The 23,624-nt window shown below is 49.1% G+C and overlaps 1 protein-coding gene across 2 annotated transcripts in view; it reads right to left on the bottom strand.

The window, feature by feature from the left end:
* GJC2 (gap junction protein gamma 2) overlaps positions 1–12,134 on the bottom strand; it is an 87,927-nt gene extending 75,793 nt beyond the window's left edge. Inside the window, exons 1-2 of one of the 2 annotated variants that reach the window (XR_003709088.2) lie at positions 11,448–12,134; positions 2,309–2,375 (exon numbers count right to left, since the gene is read on the bottom strand). The gene's annotated coding sequence lies outside the window, so the exon portion shown is untranslated. The remainder of the gene's footprint in view (positions 1–2,308; positions 2,376–11,447) is intronic. The other variant, XM_028749939.2, reaches the window with a different exon arrangement.
* Positions 12,135–23,624: the final 11,490 nt, after the last annotated feature.

The raw sequence follows: 23,624 nt of genomic DNA, 5'->3' as shown, positions 1-23,624 counted from the left end.
GGAAACTCAGCCAGATGGGCGGGGTATAAATAAATTATTATTATTATTATTATTATTATTATTATTATTATTATTATTATTATTATTATTAAATAAGACCATAGATTCAGCTGCCCTGACAGGCTTAGCTCACCTTGGGAGGAGCTATGTGTGGATGTGCACATTGCGTGGCCCTGGGCCCCTCAACAGTGGAGGCAAATCGTTGTGCTTGGCGGGGGGGTTGGACTAGATGACCCTTAGGGTCCCTTCCAACTCTACAATTCTATGACTCTAGCCACAGTGTGCTCTACCTCCACAGCTGGAGGCAGCAATGCTTGCTTCTGAATACCAGTTTCTGGAAACCGCAGGAGGAGCAGACGCTCTTGTGTTCGAATCTTGCTTGTGGGCTTCCCGCAGGCCATCTTGCTGGCCCCTGTGAGAACAGGATGCTAGACTAGATGGGGCCAGTGGCCGGATCCTGCAGGCCCCCTTTCTCTGGGGGCTGCCAAGTCCTACCACCCCAATCCTGACCTGGCAAAATCTGTGATTTTCACAAAGACGCCAGACCCAAGCAAAGAGCTAAATGCCAAGTGAAGCCAGATGCAAAATTAAGCAGATGGGGCCCTCACCTGCGTGTGAACTGAGGCAGCCACAGCTGCAGCTGCCTCCCTCCATCCCCGGCGCACTGACACAGCGGAGACCGTCTGCAATCAATTCTGCACACACTTAGAGAACCTTCAAGTGCTTCAAGAGGGCGAGAGAAGTACGATGTTTAGAAAAGGCACCCAGAAATGGAAGGGGCACGTCAGCTTTGCTCCTGCTCTCATAATACCACAGCTTGCGGCCATTCGATGACGCTTAATGCTGGAATATTTGAGGCACAGGAAAGAAAGCGGATAGTTTTTAAACTACAGTCGTACCTTGGTTTTCGAACAGCTTGGTTCTCAAACGTTTTGACTCCTGAACGCCGCAAACCTGGAAGTGACTGTTCCGGTTTGCAAACTATTTTTGGAAGCCGAACGTCCAATGGGTGAAATATATTCGTAGTCGAGAGTGGTTTTCATGCTCTTTATTTAGCTCATAGTGGTGAGGAGGAATATCCCCCAGAATGTCTGCTTTATATACATTATTTACACAATGGGCCCCACGTGATTGGCTAATTCCAGGATTCTCCTGTAGGCCAATCAGGTTGTGGATTCACTTCCACCTGGAGCTGGATTGGGTGGCTCCTGCGGACCAATCATACTGCTGCATTATTCTAGGACCAATCAGACTGCTGCATTCTGAATCCTATTGTTCTAGGACCAATCAGACTGCTGCATTTTTGGATCCTATTCAACTCAGTACATAACAATGGAGCTTCCGCAGCTTCTGATTGGCTGCAGGAGCTTTCTGCAGCCAATCAGAAGCCGTGCTTTGGTTTCCGAATGTTTTGGAAGTCGAACCGACTTCCGGAACGGATTCTGATCGACTTCCAAGATGCGACTGTAGGTAATTCACTCCCACAAGAATCAGTGGTCCCAGCCCAACTTGGATGGATCAGACAGATTCTTAGGCTGTTCTCCTTCTGGGCATCCCATAGGGATCTGGTTGGCCAATGGGAGAACAGGGTGCATTTGGCCGGGTCCACAAGGTCTCTTCTTACGTCCTTAAACCCAGGGGTGGGAAGAAGGAAGTTCAAGATCTTCTGCTAGATCTCTGGATGGTTTGCAGAAGATTGGCAAGGGCTTCTGATTTCCGGTGGTTAAACAATAGCAAGAGCAAAACTATTTTATCCTCCTAAATTAAGCACATCAAAGTGCAAGTAGATAAATAGGTATCACTCTGGCGGGAAGGTAAACGGCGTCTCCGTGCGCTGCTCTGGTTTGCCAGAAGTGGCTTAGTCATGCTGGCCACATGACCTGGAAGCTGTATGCCGGCTCCCTCAGCCAATAAAGCGAGATGAGCACCGCAACCCCAGAGTTGGTCACGACTGGACCTAATGGTCAGGGGTCCCTTTACCTTTAACGAAGATAACCGGGAGCAGGGATAGTCATGAAGTTGGTTAAAAGCAAGCTCAGAACTGAACAATTGGCTCCCCACTGCACAGGGAAGATCTCGCAAATGGCCTGTGATACTGATCTCTCCATAATATTTTTTAACCTCAAACTATCTTTCTTACACCCAGCTAAGCTGGTGTAGGATTGGCCTCATCCCCTCAGAGAGTAGGGGAAGCGAGAAACCCTGGAGAGCCATTGTAAGTCAGCACAAACCATACTGAGCTAGATGAACCAAATGCCTGACTCTACACAAGGCAGATTCCATCGTCCAAACATGGCTGGCGACTAACCTGGAGCATGCTGGGAAGTTTCAGCAACTGCTCAGTCTGGGTGCAGGAGAATGCTGGCGTTCAGCTTCTGAAAAAGGAAAAAACACAATGTCAGATCATGTTTAGCTTAGGGTTAGTTTTGTTCCTTTTGCCTTGCAGGCACCATCGCCGGTTTGCCTTAATTGTTCTCCGGCATAGTTCAATACCCTTTTAAAGCCATCATGGTCATCACCGCATTTTGTGGGAGTTTAACTATTCGCTGTGTGAAGGGCGACTTTCATTCGCCTGCCTTGAACCATCCAACATTCAAAGCACCATGGCTTTTACCCCATGAGAAGTTGTGAGGAGACCCTAACCCAGAATGACTTAACAACCGATCACTCTTCCAAGAAAACTCTGGGAATTGTAGTTCTGTGAGGGGAATGGGGGGTCTCCTAACAAACCTCAGCACCTTAAAAAAACTACAAGTCCCAGGATTCTTTGAGGAAGCCGTAACTCTTTAAAGTGGTTCGATACTGCTTTAAATACAGTGGTGCTCCGCAAGACAAACGCCTCGCAAGACGGAAAACCCGCTAAACGAAAGGGTTTTCCGTTTTGGAGGCGCTTCGCAAAACGAATTTCCCTATGGGCTTCCTTTGCAAGACGAAAGCCCATAGGGAAATCTCCGGGACAGCAGGGAAGCGCCCGCCAGCATTTTAAGATCGCCCCGCTGTCCCGGGGTTTTTTAAAATGCTGGCGGGCGGCAGCGGAGGCTTCGCTGCCGCCCGCCAGCATTTTAAGATCGCCCCGGACAGCGGAGAAGTCTCCGCTGTCCTGGGGTTTTTTAAAATGCTGGGGGTGGGAAGAAAAGCCCTTGTCCCCCCCCCCCAGCCTTCAGAAGAGGTTGGGGGACAGACTGTCCCCGGACCTGGTCTGAAGGCGGTTTCCATAGGAACACATTGATTGATTTTCAATGCATTCCTATGGGAAACCGTGCTTCGCAAGACGAAAAACTCGCAAGAAGAAAAAACTTGCGGAACGAATTAATTTCGTCTTGCGAGGCACCACTGTAGTACGGATGCAGACAGAGTCTGGTCTAAGTCCTGATTGCAAGGGCAGAAAGGTTGCTTGAGAGATTCTTTCTCCTACATACACAGAGCATGTTCTGAGGGGTTTGTTTCCTCTTAACGCCATACCCCAATCCCTGCACTCACGGGCCTTGCTAAAAATAATTTTCGAAACACTCCTCCGTTTTAACCCTGCCCTTACATAATTTTTGCAGTGTCTAATATCTACTGCTGGAGGCGACGGCTGAACCACTTTAAAACAATTTGCTGAACATTTTCCTGGCAGTGGTTTTGGGAGGGCGAATCGGCCCAATAAATAGCACAGGCACTGGGTCAATAACATAGGAAGGGAGCCAAATTGGTGTTGGGTTTGCCACTGTAGCAGAATGAACACAGGGAAAGCAGAGAATCAATGCCTCCCCAAACCTCTTACACTGAGGAAGCACCCCACGAGCAGGACTGGCTGCACATTTCTCCATTGTATAAAGAAAGCCTGAATAAATTTATTAATTGCAGGGAGGGAGAGTGCTTAATTTGGACGCCCGGGCAAACTATACAGTGGTACCTCGGGTTAAGTACTTAATTTGTTCCGGAGGTCTGTTCTTAACCTGAAACTGTTCTTAACCTGAAACACCACTTTAGCTAATGGGGTCTCCTGCTGCCGCCGGGCCGCCGGAGCACGATTTCTGTTCTCATCCTGAAGCAAAGTTCTTAACCTGAGGTAATATTTCTGGGTTAGCGGAGTCTGTAACCTGAAGCGTATGTAACCCGAGGTACCACTGTATTGTTTTTTCAGGATTTCCCCTCCCACACACACAATCAATTTTATGAAATAATAAATAAATACTAAAAGGCTTCTATGGAAGTGAGAGCTGGACCATAAAGAAGGCTGATTGCCGAAGAATGGATGCTTTTGAATTATGGTGCTGGAGGAGACTCTGGAGAGTCCCATGGACTGCAAGAAGATCAAACCTCTCCATGCTTAAGGAAATCAGCCCTGAGAGCTCACTGGAAGGACAGATCCTGAAGCTGAGGCTCCAATACTTTGGCCACCTCATGAGAAGAGAAGACTCCCTGGAAAAGACCCTGATGTTGGGAAAGATGGAGGGCACAAGGAGAAGGGGAAGGCAGAGGACGAGATGGTGGGACAGTGTTCTCGAAGCTACCAGCATGAGTTTGACCAAGCTGCAGGAGGCAGTGGAAGACAGGAGTGCCTGGCGTGCTCTGGTCCATGGGGTCACGAAGAGTCGGACACGACTAAACGACTAAACAACAACAACAAAAGCCTTGTTCACATATTATACTGAACACAGGTACAAGTTCTCTCTACGCATGTGCAACTATATATGTTGAAGAGGCTGATTTGTACATTTCAACTATTGTGTACACAGACTGTATACTCATTGAATGTTACGTGTGAATAACTGCCTCTCCCCATACGAACCAACCTGAACCCTGAGATCAACATCACAGGCCCTGCTTCATGTGCCTCTGCGAGAGGTCTGGAGGGCAGCAATACAAGAAAGGGCCTTTTTTGTGGTGGCTCCTTGTATGTGTAATCCTCTCCCCAGAGAGGCTCGCCTGGTGCCTTCATTAAACATCTTTAGGTGTCGGGAACAGACATACCTCTTCTCCCAGGCCTTTGGCAGATTGAACAACCTATGGTGTTTTAAAATGTATGACGGTGGAAAGTATTGCTTTGTTTATTATGTACTGTTGTGTTTTTACAGTGAAAACTGCACTGTGATCCTGTATGAAGGGCGGTATATAAATTTCACAAACAAATAGCTAGAATATTTTAGTATACAGCCCAACTGTTGTGTACAAAGTTTGTACATTCACTGAATGTAATGTGTGATACCAAGCTTAAATTTGTTTCCTTATGCTTGTTTAGGGCTGGGCGGTGGGCAACAGTCTGCAGTGAACCAGAAGTCCTGGAAAGAAGCCAATAGTCAAGGCTGAAGAACAACAAAGCAGACAAGAGCACACCACCGCTGAAGAAGGCCATGTTGCTCAGGCAAGGTTCAGCAGGCCACAGGAAGCTCCCTTATACTCCTTCCTGCTGAGGCAGATCCAATGGCCAGCCCCAAGTGGGCGGAGTCAGTCAGTGGCGTAGCGTGGGTTGTCAGCACCCGGGGCAAGGCAAGTAATTTGCGCCCCCTAACCCGTGGATTTTAGCACTCAAGTGCGAGCGCGCCCCCCCAGATGTTGCGGCCGGCCCCCCTGCACCCCCCACGCTACGCCACTGGGGCTGGGGGCGAGCGAAGGAGCCAAGGACCCCCCCCCCCAAAAGGCTCAGCAGGAATTTATTAAATTTATTATTTGCGGAGCCCCCGCGGGCCGAGGCAGCCGAAGCCCCCTCCCCTCGGGCGCCTCGCCGTCCCCTCCTCTCCTTGGGCTGTAGGTGGAGTCCGCGCTCCGAGGCGCTCCAGATCCGTGCCCGGCCAGGCGTCGGTGGCGGCGTCGGCGCTGCTTCAGCGGCTGCTCCTCCTGTGAGCAGTGAGTGGAGCGCAGCCGCAGCGGGGGCGGCGGGGGACGCACGCGCTAGGGCGCAAGGCTGGCGGTGGCGGCGGGGAGCCCGGCGGAGGAAGGAACTTGTCCCTTCACTCTGGATTCGCGCCCCCCCCCCCCGATGTTGCGCCCGGTGCGGCCGGCACCCCTGGCACCCCCCACGCTACGCCACTGGAGTCAGTCCAGGGCCTGAAGGTCCTTCACTAAGAAGGCTGTCACCTGCAGTTCAATGGTTCACCACATGGTTGCGCTGCAGAAGATGGTGGACTCTCATTCGGAAGACCATCTGTCAGGGATTCTTTAGCTGTATTGCAGGGGGTTGGACTAGATGACCCTGGGGCCCACTTCCGACTCTACAATTCTATGATCCCTGTGTAGGGTTGTTCACAAAGGGCTTTAGAAGAACAGATTCCCCCACTTTGAAGTTTGAAGCAGAAATGTGGGTAGGGCCACCATATGCCTGGATTTTACTGGGATTTCAAAGGCGGAATTGATGTCCAGTGGGGAGTTCCGAAATGCAGCGCTTTGTCCTGGATCTTAGGCAAGTCAATAGGGGGAAAAATCGTAGGTTTTTTTGGTGTCTTTGTTTTAAAAAAAACTTAATAACTTTGCGGTTTGTTTAAAAAAAACAAAAACCCCCAACATTTTGGGGGGTGTTTCTAAAACGAGCTCAACAATTTTGGGGGTGTTTTTTCACTTTTTGAAATATGGCCACCTTACATGTGGGGGAATTAAGGCACACTCCCGTCCTCACATCAGCTGATGGACATGTGAGAGCACACCTTGCTGGATCTAAGAAGGAAGAAGAAGTGAAGAAGAAGAGTTTGGATGTGATATCTTGCTTTATCACTACCCGAAGGAGTCTCAAAGCGGCTAACATTCTCCTTTCCCTTCTTCCCCCACAACAAACACTCTGTGAGGTGAGTGGGGCTGAGAGACTTCAGAGAAGTGTGACTGGCCCAAGGTCACCCAGCAGCTGCATGTGGAGGAGCAGGGAATCGAACCTGGTTCACCAGATTACGAGTCCACCACTCTTAACCACTACACCACACTGGCTTGAAGCTCCCAATGCTTCCTTAGAAATCCGGCCCTTTCCTGCCCCACACCTGAAATCAAGCATGGCACAGGTGGGTGAAGCTTCCTAAAAATGGCCTGGCAAGCAAAATGAGGACACCTGGGCAGACCATGTCATGATGCAGGAGTTCAGGGGCAGACCAAGATGCTTAGGACTGGTTGGAAGCGACAACGATGTCCCAACCAAAACAACTCCTCCATGTGGCCAGCAACTGTGCAACTCACCTGACCTCACCTGAATCACTGCAGCGCACTGGGACAGGGAGAGAAAGGGGCATGGCAGCAGGAAGGTGCAAACACTCCGGCAGGGGTGCTGAATTTTGCCCGCCATTGCCTTTGCACCATGCCAACCTTGCTGCCACTGTTCCCCTCCTCCCCTCTCTCCTGATGTTGCAGCAACTCAACCAAATGGAGATTCGGTGAGCAGCACAGCCCTGGGACGCCGCTCTGTGTGTCCATGTGGCAACAACTATGTGTGCTCACCGACGCAAATCCGGCCGTTTCCTCTGTGCAAAAGGAAAAGAGTTTATCTTTCGCCTGAGGCACCCACTTTCCCAGGAATAAAATAAAACACAGGCCTGGTTGAGGACACCTCAGAGATAAGGTGCCAACTTTTCTGAGGTTGTATCTCAGGAAAAGTGACAGGTACAGCTGCCTCCTTCCTCATATCGTGTGCTCATCTCGTTGGCTAAAAACATCGCCTGAATTAATGTAAGGTATTCTTTTCACTTTTCTTCCCCTCCCTCTTATGCAATCTAATTTTTCCTCCACTCTCCTCTGCATCAGTATGTTCAGTGTTGTTCGTATTTTGTCTTTATTAAAAATAATAATAACAAAGTTTATTCCGCCACCCCCAGAGTGTGTTTTCTGATTACACTCCAGAGGCCACCAACCCATAAATTCACCCCTGGCTTCTCAACAGCACACAGGCAGACCTTGACAATGGCTGTTTTCTCTGTAGATTGAGATTTTCTATACAGAGCAAAGGTTTATCATTGTTTTAAGAGCTTCCAGAACAGGGCAATTTCCAGTTCTTCCACCACAAATCCCTCAAACATTGCTTTGTGGGATGTCTGCCTTCCTCCAAGTTCTTACTGAGTCCATCAGCAACTCCTTTCTACACAGAAAACGAAGCAGTGAGCTCTAACCACAGGCCAGAGAAGTTTTCTCCCTGCCATGAAATCTATGCACAAAACATGCAGCATGGCTCTCTGTCGCCCCCTGTTGGTTTCTTGTGGCAGCTCTCAGACAGAGGCATTTATCCCCATTCACACTCTCTCTCTGCAAATATTCCTCTCTAGCCATTGCTGATTTCACAGCCCAAGAAAACTCATGTTTTGCATAAAAAGTAGGTGATGCGTACATAGTTTTTTCCTTCCTTTTGCTTACTGGAGAAAGCAAGCGGCCTCTCTGCTGCAAACATCAGCGTTCTTGTTCTGCATCCCCCATAACGGAGAACAAACGTCTTGCCAAAATTAAGGGCGTTGAAGAAGTGCAGGATAAATAAACCATGCTCTCTGTACCATCGCACAGCACAGTGTTGAACTATGGAAGTTGCTCCCACAAGACGCAGGGCTGATGGCTGCCAACGTGGTGGCAGCTTCAAACGAGGGCAAGGCAGATTAATGGAAGGAAAAGCTGTGCTTCACTCAGGCCCTCAATGGAGGGAAAAGCTGTGCTTCACTCAGGCCCTCAATGGAGGGAAAAGCTGTGCTTCACTCAGGCCCTGCTTGTGAACGGCCTATTGGGGTATCTATTCTCCTGTGAGTGGGACGCGGGTGGTGCTGTGGGTTAAAGCCTCAGTGCCTAGGACTTGCCAAACGTCAGGTCGGCAGTTCGAATCCCCGCGACGGGGTGAGCTCCTGTTGCTCGGTCCCAGCGCCTGCCAACCTAGCAGTTTGAAAGCACCCCCAGGTGCAAGTAGATAAATAGGGACAGCTTACTAGCGGGAAGGTAAATGGCGTTCTGTGTGCTGCGCTGGCTCGCCAGATGCAGCTTGTCACGCTGGCCACGTGACCCGGAAGTGTCTCCGGACAGCACTGGCCCCCGGCCTCTTGAGTGAGATGGGCGCACAACCCTAGAGTCGGACACGACTGGCCTGTACGGGCAGGGGTACCTTTACCTTTACCTATTCTCCTGTGAGAACAGGAGCCTGGACTGCATGGACCACTGGCCTGATCCAGAAGGCTCTTCTTATCATAGAATCATAGAATCATCAAGTCAGAAGGGACCACAACGGTCATCCAGGTCAACCCCCTGCAATGAAGGAATCTTTTGCCCCACGTGGGGCTCGAACCCATGACTCATAAGATTAAGAGCCTCATGCTTTACTGACTGAGCTATCATGTTCTTATCAAAAGTCGTGCTGCAGAGCAGAGCAAGGAAAAGTCAGAGTTTCCCCTCCAAAATAACTACTCGTTCTTTCCCTTGCAGAATATTAGCATTTCTATTTATATGGAGTCAGCAATGTGCTGGTAGGGACGCGGGTGGCGCTGTGGGTTAAACCACAGAGCCTAGAACTTGCTGATCAGAAGGTTGGCGGTTCGAATCCCTGCGATGGGGTGAGCTCCTGTTGCTTGGTCCCTGCTCCTGCCAAACTAGCAGTTTGAAAGCAAGTCAAAGTGCAAGTAGATAAATAGGTACTGCTCCTGCGGGAAGGTAAACGGTGTTTCCGTGCACTGCTCTGGTTCGCCAGAAGTGGCTTAGTCATGCTGGCCACATGACCCGGAAGCTGTATGCCGGCTCCCTCGGCCAATAAAGCAAGATGAGCGCCGCAACCCCAGAGTCGTCTGCGACTGGGCCTAACGGTCAGGGGTCCCTTTACCTTTACCTATGTGCTGGTAGGGGGCTTACTCTTAGGCCCCACCCACACCATGTTTTTAAAGTGGTGCTGTACCACTTTAAACTGACATGGCTTCTCTCCCCCCCCCCAAATAATAATAATTCTGGGAACTGTAGTTTAAGGGTGCTGAGAGTTCTTAGGAGACCTCCATCCTGTCTCAGAGAGAGAGCTACAATTTCCAGAAGGGTTGAACAATCAATCCCTCTTCCCAGGGAATTGTAGCGCTGTGAGGGGAACAGGGGTCTCCTAAGAATGCTCAGCAGCACCCTTAATAAACTACAGCTCCCAGGATTATTTTGAGGAAGCTGTGACTGTTTAAAGTGATATCACAGGGCTTTCAGTGCATGGCACAGATGTGGCTAAAATTAAACACAGTGGAAACGGTTCAGCAATGGAAAAGGGGATAAACAGGGAAAGAACATGCATTTATTTCAGTTGCACGGACTAATTAATACATGCGGTTACAGAAGAAGGCATAACTACAGAAACAGGCTGAGAAGTTGCTAACTCTAATGGGTTTCTGGAGGGTGTACGTGAACACACAACACACAGCATAGATCTGAATCCTACACACAGCATCATACACTCAGATCACACTTGTTGTTATGTATTTATGTGCACTCCACCTTTTCCTCTGACCGGGATCCAAGGCAGCTTACAGATAAAAATAAGAACAACTAAAAACAGTTTAAAAACAGTTTTTAAAATGAATGTTGATAGAGCTAAAACAGTGTGTATGTGTGTGTGGTGTGTGTGTGTAGTTTTAGCTCAATCAATGTTCATATATATAACTTTGCTTAAAACATCACCCACACGTTGGATATGCTGTAGTCATTTGCACACGTGGAAATCACATATTACACGTTAACAGTTTCATGTATCACACTCGAGGTTCATCTATGGCAGAATACACTGTCCATGCATCATTAAATATTACATTTTCCTATCATGCATGTGCATGCCTTAATCCGAGTGTGCATTTGACCCACACATACACACAGAAGGATGCTCTCAAATATAGTGGCCATCCTCCTCCCTCCAGCTCACGTTTCGTTTATTGTACCCAGGAAGAACCATCCAGATTTGCAGCACCAGCCCCTCCTGTTCACTCAGACCCGAATCTCCCTGTGTCCCAGGAGAGCGCGCCAGCCTTAGGCACCTGAAAGAAGCCCCTTGGCTTCAAAGGAGATCGCTAAGCGAACGCTTAACTCTCTTCGACATCTCTCTCTCTCTCTCTCTCTCTCTCTCTCTCTCTCTCACACACACACACACACACACACCCATTGCGCGATGCACGCGCGGCTACACAAAGGATGCTCTGCGCTGCCCTCTCACTCCCAGCTCGTCTCCCGCCCCCTTCCCAAGCTGAGCTCGGTTTCCCTAGCCAGAATTTCACGGAGGGAAAACCCACGCGCTCAGACGTGTTAGGGGGAGCCTTTCTCGCGTGGACCACCACCCTGTCCTTCCACTGTCTCCATCGCGTTCCAGACGCATCTCAGTGAAAGAGCATGTGATTTGCACGCTAGTACAATTCCCGGTTCAGTCCTCTGTGGCGTCTCCATGTAGGGCTAAGCACGCCCGCCACCCCTCCTGCCAGTCAGTGTCGACCCCACTGAACTGTTGGGTCGATGGTCTGACTCAGCAGGAGGCGGCTTCCTCTGTTGCTGAGAAAGATCGGTCCACTCACCTCTTTGGTCCTGTGCTGACGGTCCTTTCTCCAGAGAGCATCCCAGGGTTAGAGGCAGGAAGAGGGGCGCGTGTGCGCGTGTCAGGGGGGAGCGTTGCTGCGCAGGGAAACCCACTGGTGCGAGAGAGAGAGAGAGGATTTTCAGTCTAGCAGCAGCTCAGCTGTAGATTTCGCCAGGCGAGGCGACAGGCTCGCTAACCTCCCTCCGCGCAACAGCAAGGCGCAATTGCGCAAAAGTGCCAAGCAATCCAAACTTTGCGCGCTTCGGATGCGTCTTTCACCCGGAGCCTAACAACGCCAGCCAATCGTCCTACGGGGTGGGACTACGGAGAGGGTGGATCTACAGATCCACGGATTCTGAGCTGAAGATCTGAGGAGGGGGCGGAGGAGCTAGACTTGGAGACACTCCCCCCCCCCCGTCCCAATCCGACAAGGGGGTTGTTCTGCTTTCTGTCCGAGCAAAATATTTGAGCTGATTAATTACTGGGAAAGTGGGGATTTTCCTTCGTTCTAACCTTGATCCCTTTTGAATCTATGGAGAGCACGTGTCTGAGAGCGGAGGGAGGAGGTGCGAGCAGCTATCCGTTTTCCCTGCCTGTACCCCCCACCCGGGTTAAAGTTTTCAGAGTTTTGCCCTTATAAAGACTTAGCTGCAAGGAGACGTTTCTAGGCATTTCTGGGTTTTCCTCCCCTCCCTTTCTCTCTAAGCAAAGGAGACGCATCTAAGGTCTGGCAGGATTTATTTGCACCGAAGAAATCGCTCAAGATGAGCATTCCCTCTCCTGGGAGGGGCTACTAAAACAGAAGCGACTGCAGCTGGGTTAGAGGATAGGGGTAACAAAACGGAAGAACAACAACCTGGGCAGGTAACAACAGGTGATTCCCCAGGGACTCCTCGCAGTAACAGATTGCACTCCGTGAAAGAGAGCTAGGCTTTCAAACTATTGGGGTTGCCTTTAGAAACATCCTAGAAACATTAGGATCTCAGCTGTGTTCTTAACTAGAAGGGGGCATTTTGATCCTGTTGTTTATTGATTTCACACATCGCTGTACAGTGGTACCTCGGGTTAAGTACTTAATTCGTTCCGGAGGTCCGTACTTAACCTGAAACTGATCTTAACCTGAAGCACCACTTTAGCTAATGGGGCCTCCTACTGCCACCGCGCTGCCAGAGCCCAATTTCTGTTCTTATCCTGAAGCAAAGTTCTTAACCTGAAGCACTATTACTGGGTTAGCGAAGTGTGTAACCTGAAGCGTATGTAACCTGAGGTACCACTGTATACAGAAAGTCTCAAAGTGGCACTGTGGTCTAAACCACAGAGCCTAGGGCTTGCCAGTCGGAAGGTTGGCGGTTTGAATCCCCACGTCGGGGTGAGCTCCTGTTGCTCAGTCCGTGCTCCTGCCAAGCTAGCAGTTCGAAAGCACGTCAAAGTGCAAGTAGATAAATAGGTATAGCTCCAGCGGGAAGGTAAACAATGTTTCCGTGCGCTGCTCTGGGTCGCCAGAAGCGGCTTAGTCATGCTGGCCACATGACCCAGAAAAACTGTCTGCGGACAAACGCCAGCTCCCTTGGCCTATAGAGCGAGATGAGCGCCGCAACCCCAGAGTTGTCCGCGACTGGACCTAACAGTCAGGGGGTACCTTTACCTTTTACCTTTAAAATGCAAAAGCAGGCGGAATTGATTAAAAAGCAAAGAACACAACACAAGGAACAAAATTCCCTAAAGTGCACAGATGCTGTAAGAAAGGACCATCACAATATGAGGTGCATAAATGTCTTGCTGAGCGAGGCACACAAGGCTAGCCACGAGGCTGAATGAGATTGTTGCCCATCTGGAGAGGGAGAGCTTGAGGTGGCAGAGAAGTCAGTGCAGTGCACTAGCAGAGAGCCCTAATTCGTTTGCGCTGCCCAGCCTCTGGGCTGCCTGGAGAGCAGCTTCTGATAAGAAAGGTGCTACCCCAGAGGCTGAAACCATACCAAAGTGTGAATCAAAATGAGCAAGTCAAAGCCTGGCTGAGCTGGAATGTCTTAGCCAAAGCGGGCAAGTATGGCATCATTCTGTGTCCAGGGGAGCTGTTTATTAGCTCCATCTGGTACGCAGGCTGAGACCCTACCTGCCCACGGACTGTCTCACCAGAGTGGTGCATGCTCTGGTTATCTCTCGCTACTGCAATGTGCTCTACATGGGGCTACCTTTGAAGGTGACCCGGAAACTACAATTAATCCAGAATGTGGCAGCTAGACTGGGGACTGGGAGCGGCTGCCGAGACCACATAACACCAGTCTTGAAAGACCTACACTGGTTCCCAGTACATTTCCGAGCACAATTCAAAGTGTTGGTGTTGACCTTTAAAGCCCTAAACGGGCTCGGTCCAGTATACCTGAAGGAGCGTCTCCACCCCCATCGTTCTGCCCTGACACTGAGGTCCAGTGCTGAGGGCCTTCTGGCGGTTCCCTCATTGCGAGAAGCCAAGTTACAGGGAACCAGGCAGAGGGCCTTCTCAGTGGTGGCACCCACCCTGTGGAACGCCCTCCCACCAGATGTCAAAGAGAAAAATAACTACCAAACTTTTAGAAGACATCTGAAGGCAGCCCTGTTTAGGGAAGCTTTTAATGTTTAATAGGTTATTGTATTTTAGTGTTTTGTTGGAAGCCGCCCAGAGTGGCTGAGGGGACCCAGCCAGATGGGCGGGGTATAAATAAATTATTATTATTAATTATCATCATCATCATCATCAGGTGTGTTTCCTTTGGGAGAGCATTCCACCGACAGGAAGGAACCACAGAAGTCCGTTCTCTCATTGCCACCCATCTCACCTCTCTAAGAGGAGGCTTGTGGAGAAGAGCCTCAACTTTACCAGCTGCACTAGTTCCCAGTCTTGTTCCAGGCCCAGTTGTTATCATCATAATTAATATTGTGAATTACACTTAGAATCGCAGAACTGTAGAGTTGGAAGGGACCACAAGGATCATTAAGTGCAGCCTCTCTGCAATGCAGGTGTGCTGGTCCCGGGGGCTATGCGAGAGGCGAGGTCCGAGTCCAGTCCGAGGTCGATGGTGCAATATGAAGGCAGTCCGTAGAAGTCAAAGCTGGGTCCAAGGCAGGGATTCGGGTGAGGTCAGGAACTCTGGCAGAAGAGCAGGACAGGGTGCAGGCAGGAACAGGCTACCAACAATGTTGCTCCCGCAACCTGGGACTGGGCAGGCTGGCCTTTATCTCCCCCGAGGCATGGGGCAGCCCCGGTCCACAGGTGACTCACCTCTCCTGGCCTGGAGGCGAGCACTCCTCCTGCAGGAACTTAGTTCCCTCCGCCTCTCTGCCCTGAGCCTCTGCAGCCCAGGAGAGGCTGGAGGATTACCGGACCCAGAGGCAACCTCCTCCCCTGACGGGGCTGAGAGTGGAGCACCTGCAGGCAATTGGTCCTCCATCACCTCAGGAGCCAGAGCAGACTCAGCTGGTGCCTGCTCCTGAGGATCCAGCACAGGTGAGGACCCTTCAGGCTCAGGCCCCAGCCCCGGCTCAGCTGGTTCTGGAGGCGGGGGATCCTGTGCAGGCTGGGATCCCTCAGGTTCAGCCTCCGAATCCGATTCCCAGGCCATCGCAGCAGGACTCTTTTGCCCAACATGGGGCTCGAACCCACGACCCTGAGATTAAGAGTCGCCTGCTCTACTGAGTGAGCCACATGTTAGTCATTTGTTGTCCAAGGTTTCTTTTTTTTTTTTATAAAATTTTTATTAGGGTTTTTACATTACAAAATAGAAAAAGAAAAAATACAAAATAAAAATGGTTAAAACCAATCAATCTTTTCATCACATTATTTTTCATTTACTTGTTTCCCGGACCTCCTCATAACTCCCTTTTTTTTGTATTCCAATTCAATTTATTAGCTCAGCAGTTTCTTTCCCTCTTTATTCTACCCTGATCTTTAATCTTAAATTATTATAACCTTGAATTTTTACTTATAAAAAACCATTTTTTCATATTCTTTTATACCATTACAGCTAGAAACCACTTAATTTCAATCCCACATCATTCTAACATTCATTAATTTTACAATATCTCTGTAGATAGTCTTTAAATTTCTTCCAATCTTCTTCAACCGACTCTTCTCCCTGGTCTCGGATTCTGCCAGTCATTTCCGCCAATTGTTGTCCAAGGTTTCAAAACATTACACACAAGCTCCACGACAGAAGTGATCGTGGACTCAGGGAGAGATCTTCTGTAACATGGGCTTCCTGCTGTGGTTGTACTCAAACCCCCCCGGCCCCCAGTCAGCATGGCTAGTGCTCACGGACAGTGGGAGAGGCACTTGGTCAGTAGAGCATGAGACTTTTAATCTCAGAGTTGTGGGTTAGAGCCTCAAGTTGGGCAAAAAGTCTTCTGCATTGCAAGAGGGGTTGGAGTAGATGACCCCTGTGGTCCCTTCCAATTCAATGATTCTATAGAATTCACGGCCTAGGACCCTCGTACCTACGGGACCGCATCTCCCGGTATGCCCCACGGAGGACCTTAAGGTCCATAAATAGCAACACCCTAGAGGTCCCGGGCCCTAAAGAAGTCAGATTAGCATCAACCAGAACCAGGGCCTTTTCAGTGATGGCTCCAGTCTGGTGGAAAGCTCTGTCTCATGAGACCAGGGCCCTGCAGGTTCTGATTTCTTTCCGCAGGGCCTGCAAGACAGACTTGTTCCGCCTGGCCTTTGGCTTGGAGTCAATTTGATTCCCTCGCCCTCTTTCTTTTTCCTTTCTCCTCCTGTGAGGAGGCTGCATTTTAATTGTTTTAATGTTGTATTTTAATCTTGTTTTTAAGTTGTATTCATTCAACTCGTTTTTATTATTGGTTGTTAGCTGCCCTGAGCCCGGCCTTGGCTGGGGAGGGCAGGGTATAAATAAAATTTATTATTATTATTATTAATTATTATTATTGGAAACACCCTTGTTCTTCATCCCTCTTTTGTCTACTCCAGGGCTGGGGGACCCTCAGGCAGGGGTCCCAAATGCCAAACCTCTCCACCTGGCCCTTGGAGTTCTCCCTCGGCCCCTCACTGACTCTGATAAGTCTCATGCTTGCCTGGAAAAAGGAGACAGAGGGGCATGTGTGAGGATTAGACAGCTTTGTGGTCATCCTCTTGCTTATCCCTAATATCTGGTAATAAGAGAGATAGGCTCCCTATTAGGATACCTTAGCCAACCCCTTCTCCTCTCCCCCCCCCCCCCCCCCCGCCTCAACCAACATTGCCATTCCGCATCTGGATTGTCTTTCCAATATTCAAAACATTGCATTCCTCAGCTGGGATGCAGTCATCCCAAAGCAAAACAGAACATTTTGTCTCTTTCTGGTAAGCCTTCCTTGCTGGAGATGTGATATTTAGGAGCTGATGAGCTGGTCGTTCACCCTGCAGTCGTTTGCTGCCAAAGGCTGTTTGCTGTGCTCGGCAACATGAGAGCATTGGGGGAAACCAGCTATGTCATGCCAGCAAGGCGAAAGGTGACCTCTGACCTTCCCTCGGGGGCTTGAACACCAGGGCAGGCTTGTCTCTTGTGCTCACCCGAGATTTCGGTGGTGGGGAGTTGTTGTTTTTTAAAAGCAAATTCTAAAATAAGCCGACTTCCTTGCATCTGCCTAAAAGCTTCTTGGCTGCTCAAGGCATGTGCCTGTAAGTGCTTCCCAATTTTTTATTTTAAGACGGATATTAGCAAGAACATGCCGCTAGTCCTGATCGTGCAAGCGCTAATGAACCCATGTGCCAGAAGTAAGAACAGACATGGTGCAGGCACAGCGGAAACCCCCGGAGTGTTGTGACCTCCGATTCCTCTTCTTCCGGGGATGAGGCAAGGACTCAGAGGCAGGAGGCGTCAGCCCCAGAAGCACTTCTGCCAGAGAAGCCTGGGGTGCCAATGTCAGGGAAGGTCCGTAGCTTAGTGACAGATCATCTGCTTTGCATGCAGGAGGTTCCAAGTTCAATTCCCAGCATCTCCAGGTACGGCCGAGACAGACTGCCTACCTGAAATCCTGGAGAGCAGCTGCCAGATATGGAGCAAGATGATCCATTTATTTCATTTGCTTTAGAAAATGTGCGCCCCGCCTGTTTGTAATGGAACTTATAAGCAGTTTACAAAAAATAAATAAAAATAAGGTTATATCATATTCAAAAATCTGGAAGTAAGAATTGTTGGAGGAAATGTGGAGTGATGGGAACGTACAGTCATATGTGGTGGGGTTGTCCGTTAGTTAATGAATTCTGGAAACAGATTGGTATAGAAATATTGGGATTTGTGGGTTGTTGTTGTTTAGTTGTTTAGTCATGTCTGACTCTTTGTGACCCCCTGGACCAGAGCATGCCAGGCACTTCTGTCTTCCACTGCCTCCCACAGTTTGGTCAAACTCATGCTGGTAGTTTTGAGAACACTGTCCAACCATCTCGTCCTCTGTCATCCCCTTCTCCTTGTGCCCTCCATCTTTCCCAACATCAGGGTCTTTTCCAGGGAGTCTTCTCTTCTCATGAGGTGGCCAAAGTATTGCAGCCTCAGCTTCAGGATCTGTTCTTCCAGTGAGCACTCAGGACTGATTTCCTTAAGAATGGATAGGTTTGATCTTCTTGCAGTCCATGGGACTCTCAAGAGTCTCCTCCAGCACCATAATTCAAAAGCATCAATTCTTTGGCGATCAGTCCAGCTAGAATAGAATCATAGAATCATAGAGTTGGAATAGACCACAAGGGCCATCGAGTCCAACCCCCTGCCAAGCAGGAAACACCATGGAAGCTCTCACTTCCATGCATCACTACTGAGATTGTCTGTTAGTTAATGAATTCTGGAAACAGATTGGTATAGAGATATCGGGAATTGTGGGTAGGAAGGTGGAAATAACTAAATTAATGGTTCTTATTAGTAATAATAATAATAATAATAATAATTTATTATTTATACCCCGCCCATCTGGCTGAGTTTCCCCAGCCACTCTGGGCGGCTCCCAATCAGTGTTAAAAACAGTACAGCATTACATATTAAAAACTTCCCTGAACAGGGCTGCCTTAAGATGTCTTCTGAATATCAGGTAATTATTTATCTCTTTGACATCTAATGGGAGGGCGTTCCACAGGGCGGGCGCCACTACCGAGAAGGCCCTCTGTCTGGTTCCCTGTAGCCTCACTTCTCGCAATGAGGGAACCGCCAGAAGGCCCTCGGCGCTGGATCTCAGTGTCCGGGCTGAATGATGGGGGTGGAGACGCTCCTTCAGGTATACAGGACCGAGGCCGTTTAGGGCTTTAAAGGTCAGCCATTTGCCCCAGTCCTCTCTGCTGCTTAGGAGCATAGGGGAGCTGTGCTTCACCAAGTCAGACCACTGGTCCACCTAGCTCAGTACTGCCCACACAGACTGGCAGTAGCTCTCCAGGATTGATGGCAGGGCTCTCTCCCAGCCCAGAGAAGGGGTGGAACCAGGTATTTCCTGAATGTAAAGCACATTCCGCTAAGCTTCGGCCCTTCCTCCTTGCCTGGTCCTTCCTGGTCTCTAGCGTGCCTGTGCTCCCTCTGGTCAAGGCTGTCTGTCCACTACATTGCCTGGGAGGCAGGTGCTGAGAAGCAGCTTGGCAAAAGAATGGCCTGTAACACTGCAGGACTGTGTATTGCACATTTTAATGCTGGCTGGAGACTGTTGTTCTAATCCTTTCTAACATTTTGAGGCTTTCGCTTGGCAATTGTGATGCATTTTGCTTTAATGGCTATTGTATTTTCCCCCAGTGTGACTTACAAGATGCATTGAAGTTCTTTTGAGGATATAGTATTATTAAATAATAAATTCCACCCACCCACCACCTTACATGCAGAAAACTAGCAGATCAGGGAGATGGGTTTAGTCTGTTGTCCTTCCCAAGGTGCTCTCCCCTGCCCATGTACACAGCCTTCCACCCAGGAGAAGCATTTAAAATTGTGATCCCACCTATATCTGCAAATTAGCCTGAGCAGCACTGAGTTAAAAACAAAAGAGGAATGTAAATGGATAAAATTGATGGTAATTGCAGCCAGACAGGTTATAGCGAGTGATTGGAAAAATGCAGAAGAGCTAGGGGTAAACCAATGGAGGAAAAAACTGAAGAATATTATAATTTTAGAATACCTAACTGTGAAGATACATAAAATGAAAGGGTTTAAGGTCATTAAGGAGGAGGAAAGGTTTGAGAAGATATTGAATTATTTGGGCAGGTTTGAACAATTTGGGGCAATTAAAACGTTAAAAGTTAAATAGACCTTGTGGAGGGAGGAGTGTTAAGGTATATAGAATTGTACATACGGTTGATTTGAATATGTTATTATTGATTATGTATACCCAATGTATCAGCCGCCTGGGGGGTTTCACTGTTTGTTTTCACTGTGTTTTGGTTGTTGGTAAAATAAATAAATAAATAAATAAAAATAGTTAAAATTAACCATAAAAGAATATTGAAACATGTTTCTACATGCCTGGATAGGCTTGTCAAACAAATACACCCCAAGTGCAAGCTGGAAGGTGCCTGCCTCATGTCAATAGGCAGGGAGTTCCGGAGTTACTTACAACTGCGGGATGAGTATTATGTTGTGCCTGGAACACAGTGCCAATTCTGTAGATCAACGTGGTCAAGTGGGGCATTTATGAGGTAAGGCGATCCCACAAGTGAATTGGTCCCAAGCTGTTAAGAGCTCTGGTTGACTGGAAGTGGCTGCCTACATTCTGTCTGGGGGAATATTTCCATAGCTTAAACGCCCCTCTCGCCCACTGTTCTTTGCCCAGCTGCGGTGCTTTCCTGCAGCTTGGTACTAAAATAAGAGAGTCGTCATTGTGGTGTAAAAGACTGGGAAAGCATTGTGTGAGAATCGCCCTGGCTGTGGGTGCCCGATTTGAGCAGCTGAGCAACTGGGAAATTGATGGAGAGCGAGATCCGAGTGTAAAGAGCAAAACCAGTTTTCTGAACAGGCTTTGCCTTCGGAGACTTGCCATTGTTGTAAACCTTTGACTCGGGTGTCCCGCAATGTTTACATCTCATGGGAAGGGGGATCTGGCTGGCCACTGCGAGAACACGATGCTGGACCAAATGGGCCTTTGGCCTGGTCCATCAGGACGCAACTCTCCATTGGTACCAAACGATGTGCTTTTGCAGACACACTGTGTGCCATTTGCCCCAGTCCTCTCTGCTGCTTAGGAGCATAGGGGAGCTGTGCTTCACCAAGTCAGACCACTGGTCCACCTAGCTCAGTACTGCCCACACAGACTGGCAGTAGCTCTCCAGGATTGATGGCAGGGCTCTCTCCCAGCCCAGAGAAGGGGTGGAACCAGGTATTTCCTGAATGTAAAGCACATTCCGCTAAGCTTCGGCCCTTCCTCCTTGCCTGCGCTGATGCTCCTGCCCTGGGATTGCCCTGTTCAGCCTTCTCTTCCTGTTCCCCAGCTGTCAACAGCCTGTGAGTTTTTCCTTTGATCTCTTCCTCAAGGTCCTTCCTGGTCTCTAGCGTGCCTGTGCTCCCTCTGGTCAAGGCTGTCTGTCCACTACATTGCCTGGGAGGCAGGTGCTGAGAAGCAGCTTGGCAAAAGAATGGCCTGTAACACTGCAGGACTGTGTATTGCACATTTTAATGCTGGCTGGAGACTGTTGTTCTAATCCTTTCTAACATTTTGAGGCTTTCGCTTGGCAATTGTGATGCATTTTGCTTTAATGGCTATTGTATTTTCCCCCAGTGTGACTTACAAGATGCATTGAAGTTCTTTTGAGGATATAGTATTATTAAATAATAAATTCCACCCACCCACCACCTTACATGCAGAAAACTAGCAGATCAGGGAGATGGGTTTAGTCTGTTGTCCTTCCCAAGGTGCTCTCCCCTGCCCATGTACACAGCCTTCCACCCAGGAGAAGCATTTAAAATTGTGATCCCACCTATATCTGCAAATACACAGGTTAGGGGGCGCAAATCCACGGGTTAGGGGGCGCAAATTACTTGCCTTGCCCCGGGTGCTGACAACCCACGCTACGCCACTGCAGCACTGAAGTAACCTCCCAGGGGCGAAAGCCTGGACATTGTGTATGGAGGTCCTGGGTTGCCTAGGCAACAACACCCCCCTTGTTCTCGCTGATGTGGCCCAAAGGAAATCAGAGCAACACATTTGGCACCCCTGATCATGTGCATGTTCCAGCTTCTCAATATCCTCCTTAAATTGTGGTACCCAGAACTGGACACAATATTCCAGGTGTGGCTTGACCAAGGCAGAATAGAGTGGGACTATTCCTTCCCTTAGGGACGCAGGTGGCGCTGTGGGTTAAACCACAGATCCTAGGGCTTGCCGATCAGAAGGTTGGTGGTTTGAATCTCCGAGAAAGGGTGAGCTCCGAGAATAGGGTGAGGAACAGATTGCTCAGTCCCTGTTCCTGCCCACCTAGCAGTTCAAAAGCACGTCAAAGTGCAAGTAGATAAATAGGTACGGCTCCAGCGGGAAGTTAAACGACCTTTCCGTGCGCTGCTCTGGTTCGCCAGAAGCGGCTTAGTCATGCTGGCCACATGACCCGGAAGCTGTATACTGGCTCCCTCGGCCAATAAAGCGAGATGAGCGCTGCAACCCCAGAGTCAGCCACGACTGGACCTAACAGTCAGGGGTCCCTTTACTTTTATTCCTTCCCTTGATCTGGACACTAGGCTTCTCTTGCTGCAGCCTAGAGTTAGCTTTTCCTTTTCCTGCTGCATCACACTGTTGATTTGAGTATATAAACTGTTGATTGAATGTATAAACTGAAGTCTGGATCTGGCAGCGATCACTTGGGTTTCAACTTAAAACAGCAGCGTGGAAACGGGGGTTTGGAATCACACCAGGGCAGCCACAGGCTCAGCCATGGATGTGGGGAAACTGAAGAGCCGCTGCTTTTGAACATCTACAAGGTTGCATCTGGAATTAGGAGGAAGCGGCTTCCAGTAATTGAGCACTGATGAGGTCAGCGCCGTCAGCCACCCACTCCCTTGGGTCTTCCCCGTCTATTTTGGACGTTGGCATCTGCCTCCCCTTCCTCCCCACAGCACCTAAAGTGAAAGGATGTCGAGTCAGACGCCAACCCCCAGCTGGCTTCCTTCTTCCTTTGTGCTGCATCACCCTGGTGCTGAAACTGTCGTTTTCAATTAGTGCAAGACACTGAAAGCGTCCAAAGTTTGCTAAAAATAACTTACTTAGCTGGGGCTACTTCAAGGAGATCTTGGCACAAGAGGCGGCATTTGATGGCGCTTGCTGATAGATCAATTAGCAGAATTTCCCTTTTAGCTCCTGTCCTGCGATGTGGAACAGCCTTCTTATGACTGACTTGTTAGACAACTCAGCGTTGTCTAAGCACAAAATTGCCTGCCCGCCCCGTAAGTGACTTCCTGGATCAGGCAAGGCAAAGCTTTTCTGATCTAAAGTCTGTTAAGGACAAACATAAGAACATAAACCCAGCCTGATGCACCAGGTGGTCAGTGGCCCACCTGGTCCAGTATTTTTTTATTATTATTATTAAAGATTTTCTTGTTTTACAAAGTAAGTGTAATCTCTCTCGTATTTTTTCCATGTACAGTGGTGCCCCGCAAGACGAATGCCTCGCAAGACGAAAAACTCGCTAGACGAAAGGATTTTCCGTTTTTTTTTAGTCGTTCCGCAAGACGAATTTCCCTATGGGCTTGCTTCGCAAGACAAAACATCTTGCGAGTTCTTGCGAGTTTGTTTCCTTTTTCTTAAAGCTGCTAAGCCGTTAATAGCCGCTAAGCCGCTAATAGCCGCTAATAGCCGTGCTTCGCAAGACGAAAAAAACGCAAAACGAAGAGACTCGCGGAACGGATTAATTTCGTCTTGCGAGGCACCACTGTAACATTTTTACAAATCCGTTTCATTTGTTGAGACATTAGGGGGAGGAGGAAAAAAAAGGGGGGTGGAGAGAGGGAAGATGGGTGGGGGTGGAGTCGGGTGGCGGTGTTTCTATTATGCTTAATGTATGTGGGGTTTGGTGTCAGCGTTGCTTGTGTTGTTCACTTGTGTTCCTTTGGTGGTGAGAGAGGTCGGGGTTGGCCTAGGGTGTGGTTGTTTGTTTGTGGTTGGCTGTGGTGATCTTTGTTTTCGTGTGCAAGTGGGGTGGGTGGGTGTTTTGGATCAGGTTAGCCATATTGATTTGTTGGTGGATTATTGTCAT

This window comes from Podarcis muralis, chromosome 12, assembly GCF_964188315.1.
Source record: "Podarcis muralis chromosome 12, rPodMur119.hap1.1, whole genome shotgun sequence".
NCBI lineage: Eukaryota > Metazoa > Chordata > Lepidosauria > Squamata > Lacertidae > Podarcis > Podarcis muralis.
The sequence above is the reverse complement of the archived record's forward strand: the minus strand, read 5'-3'. Positions and strand labels throughout refer to the sequence as shown.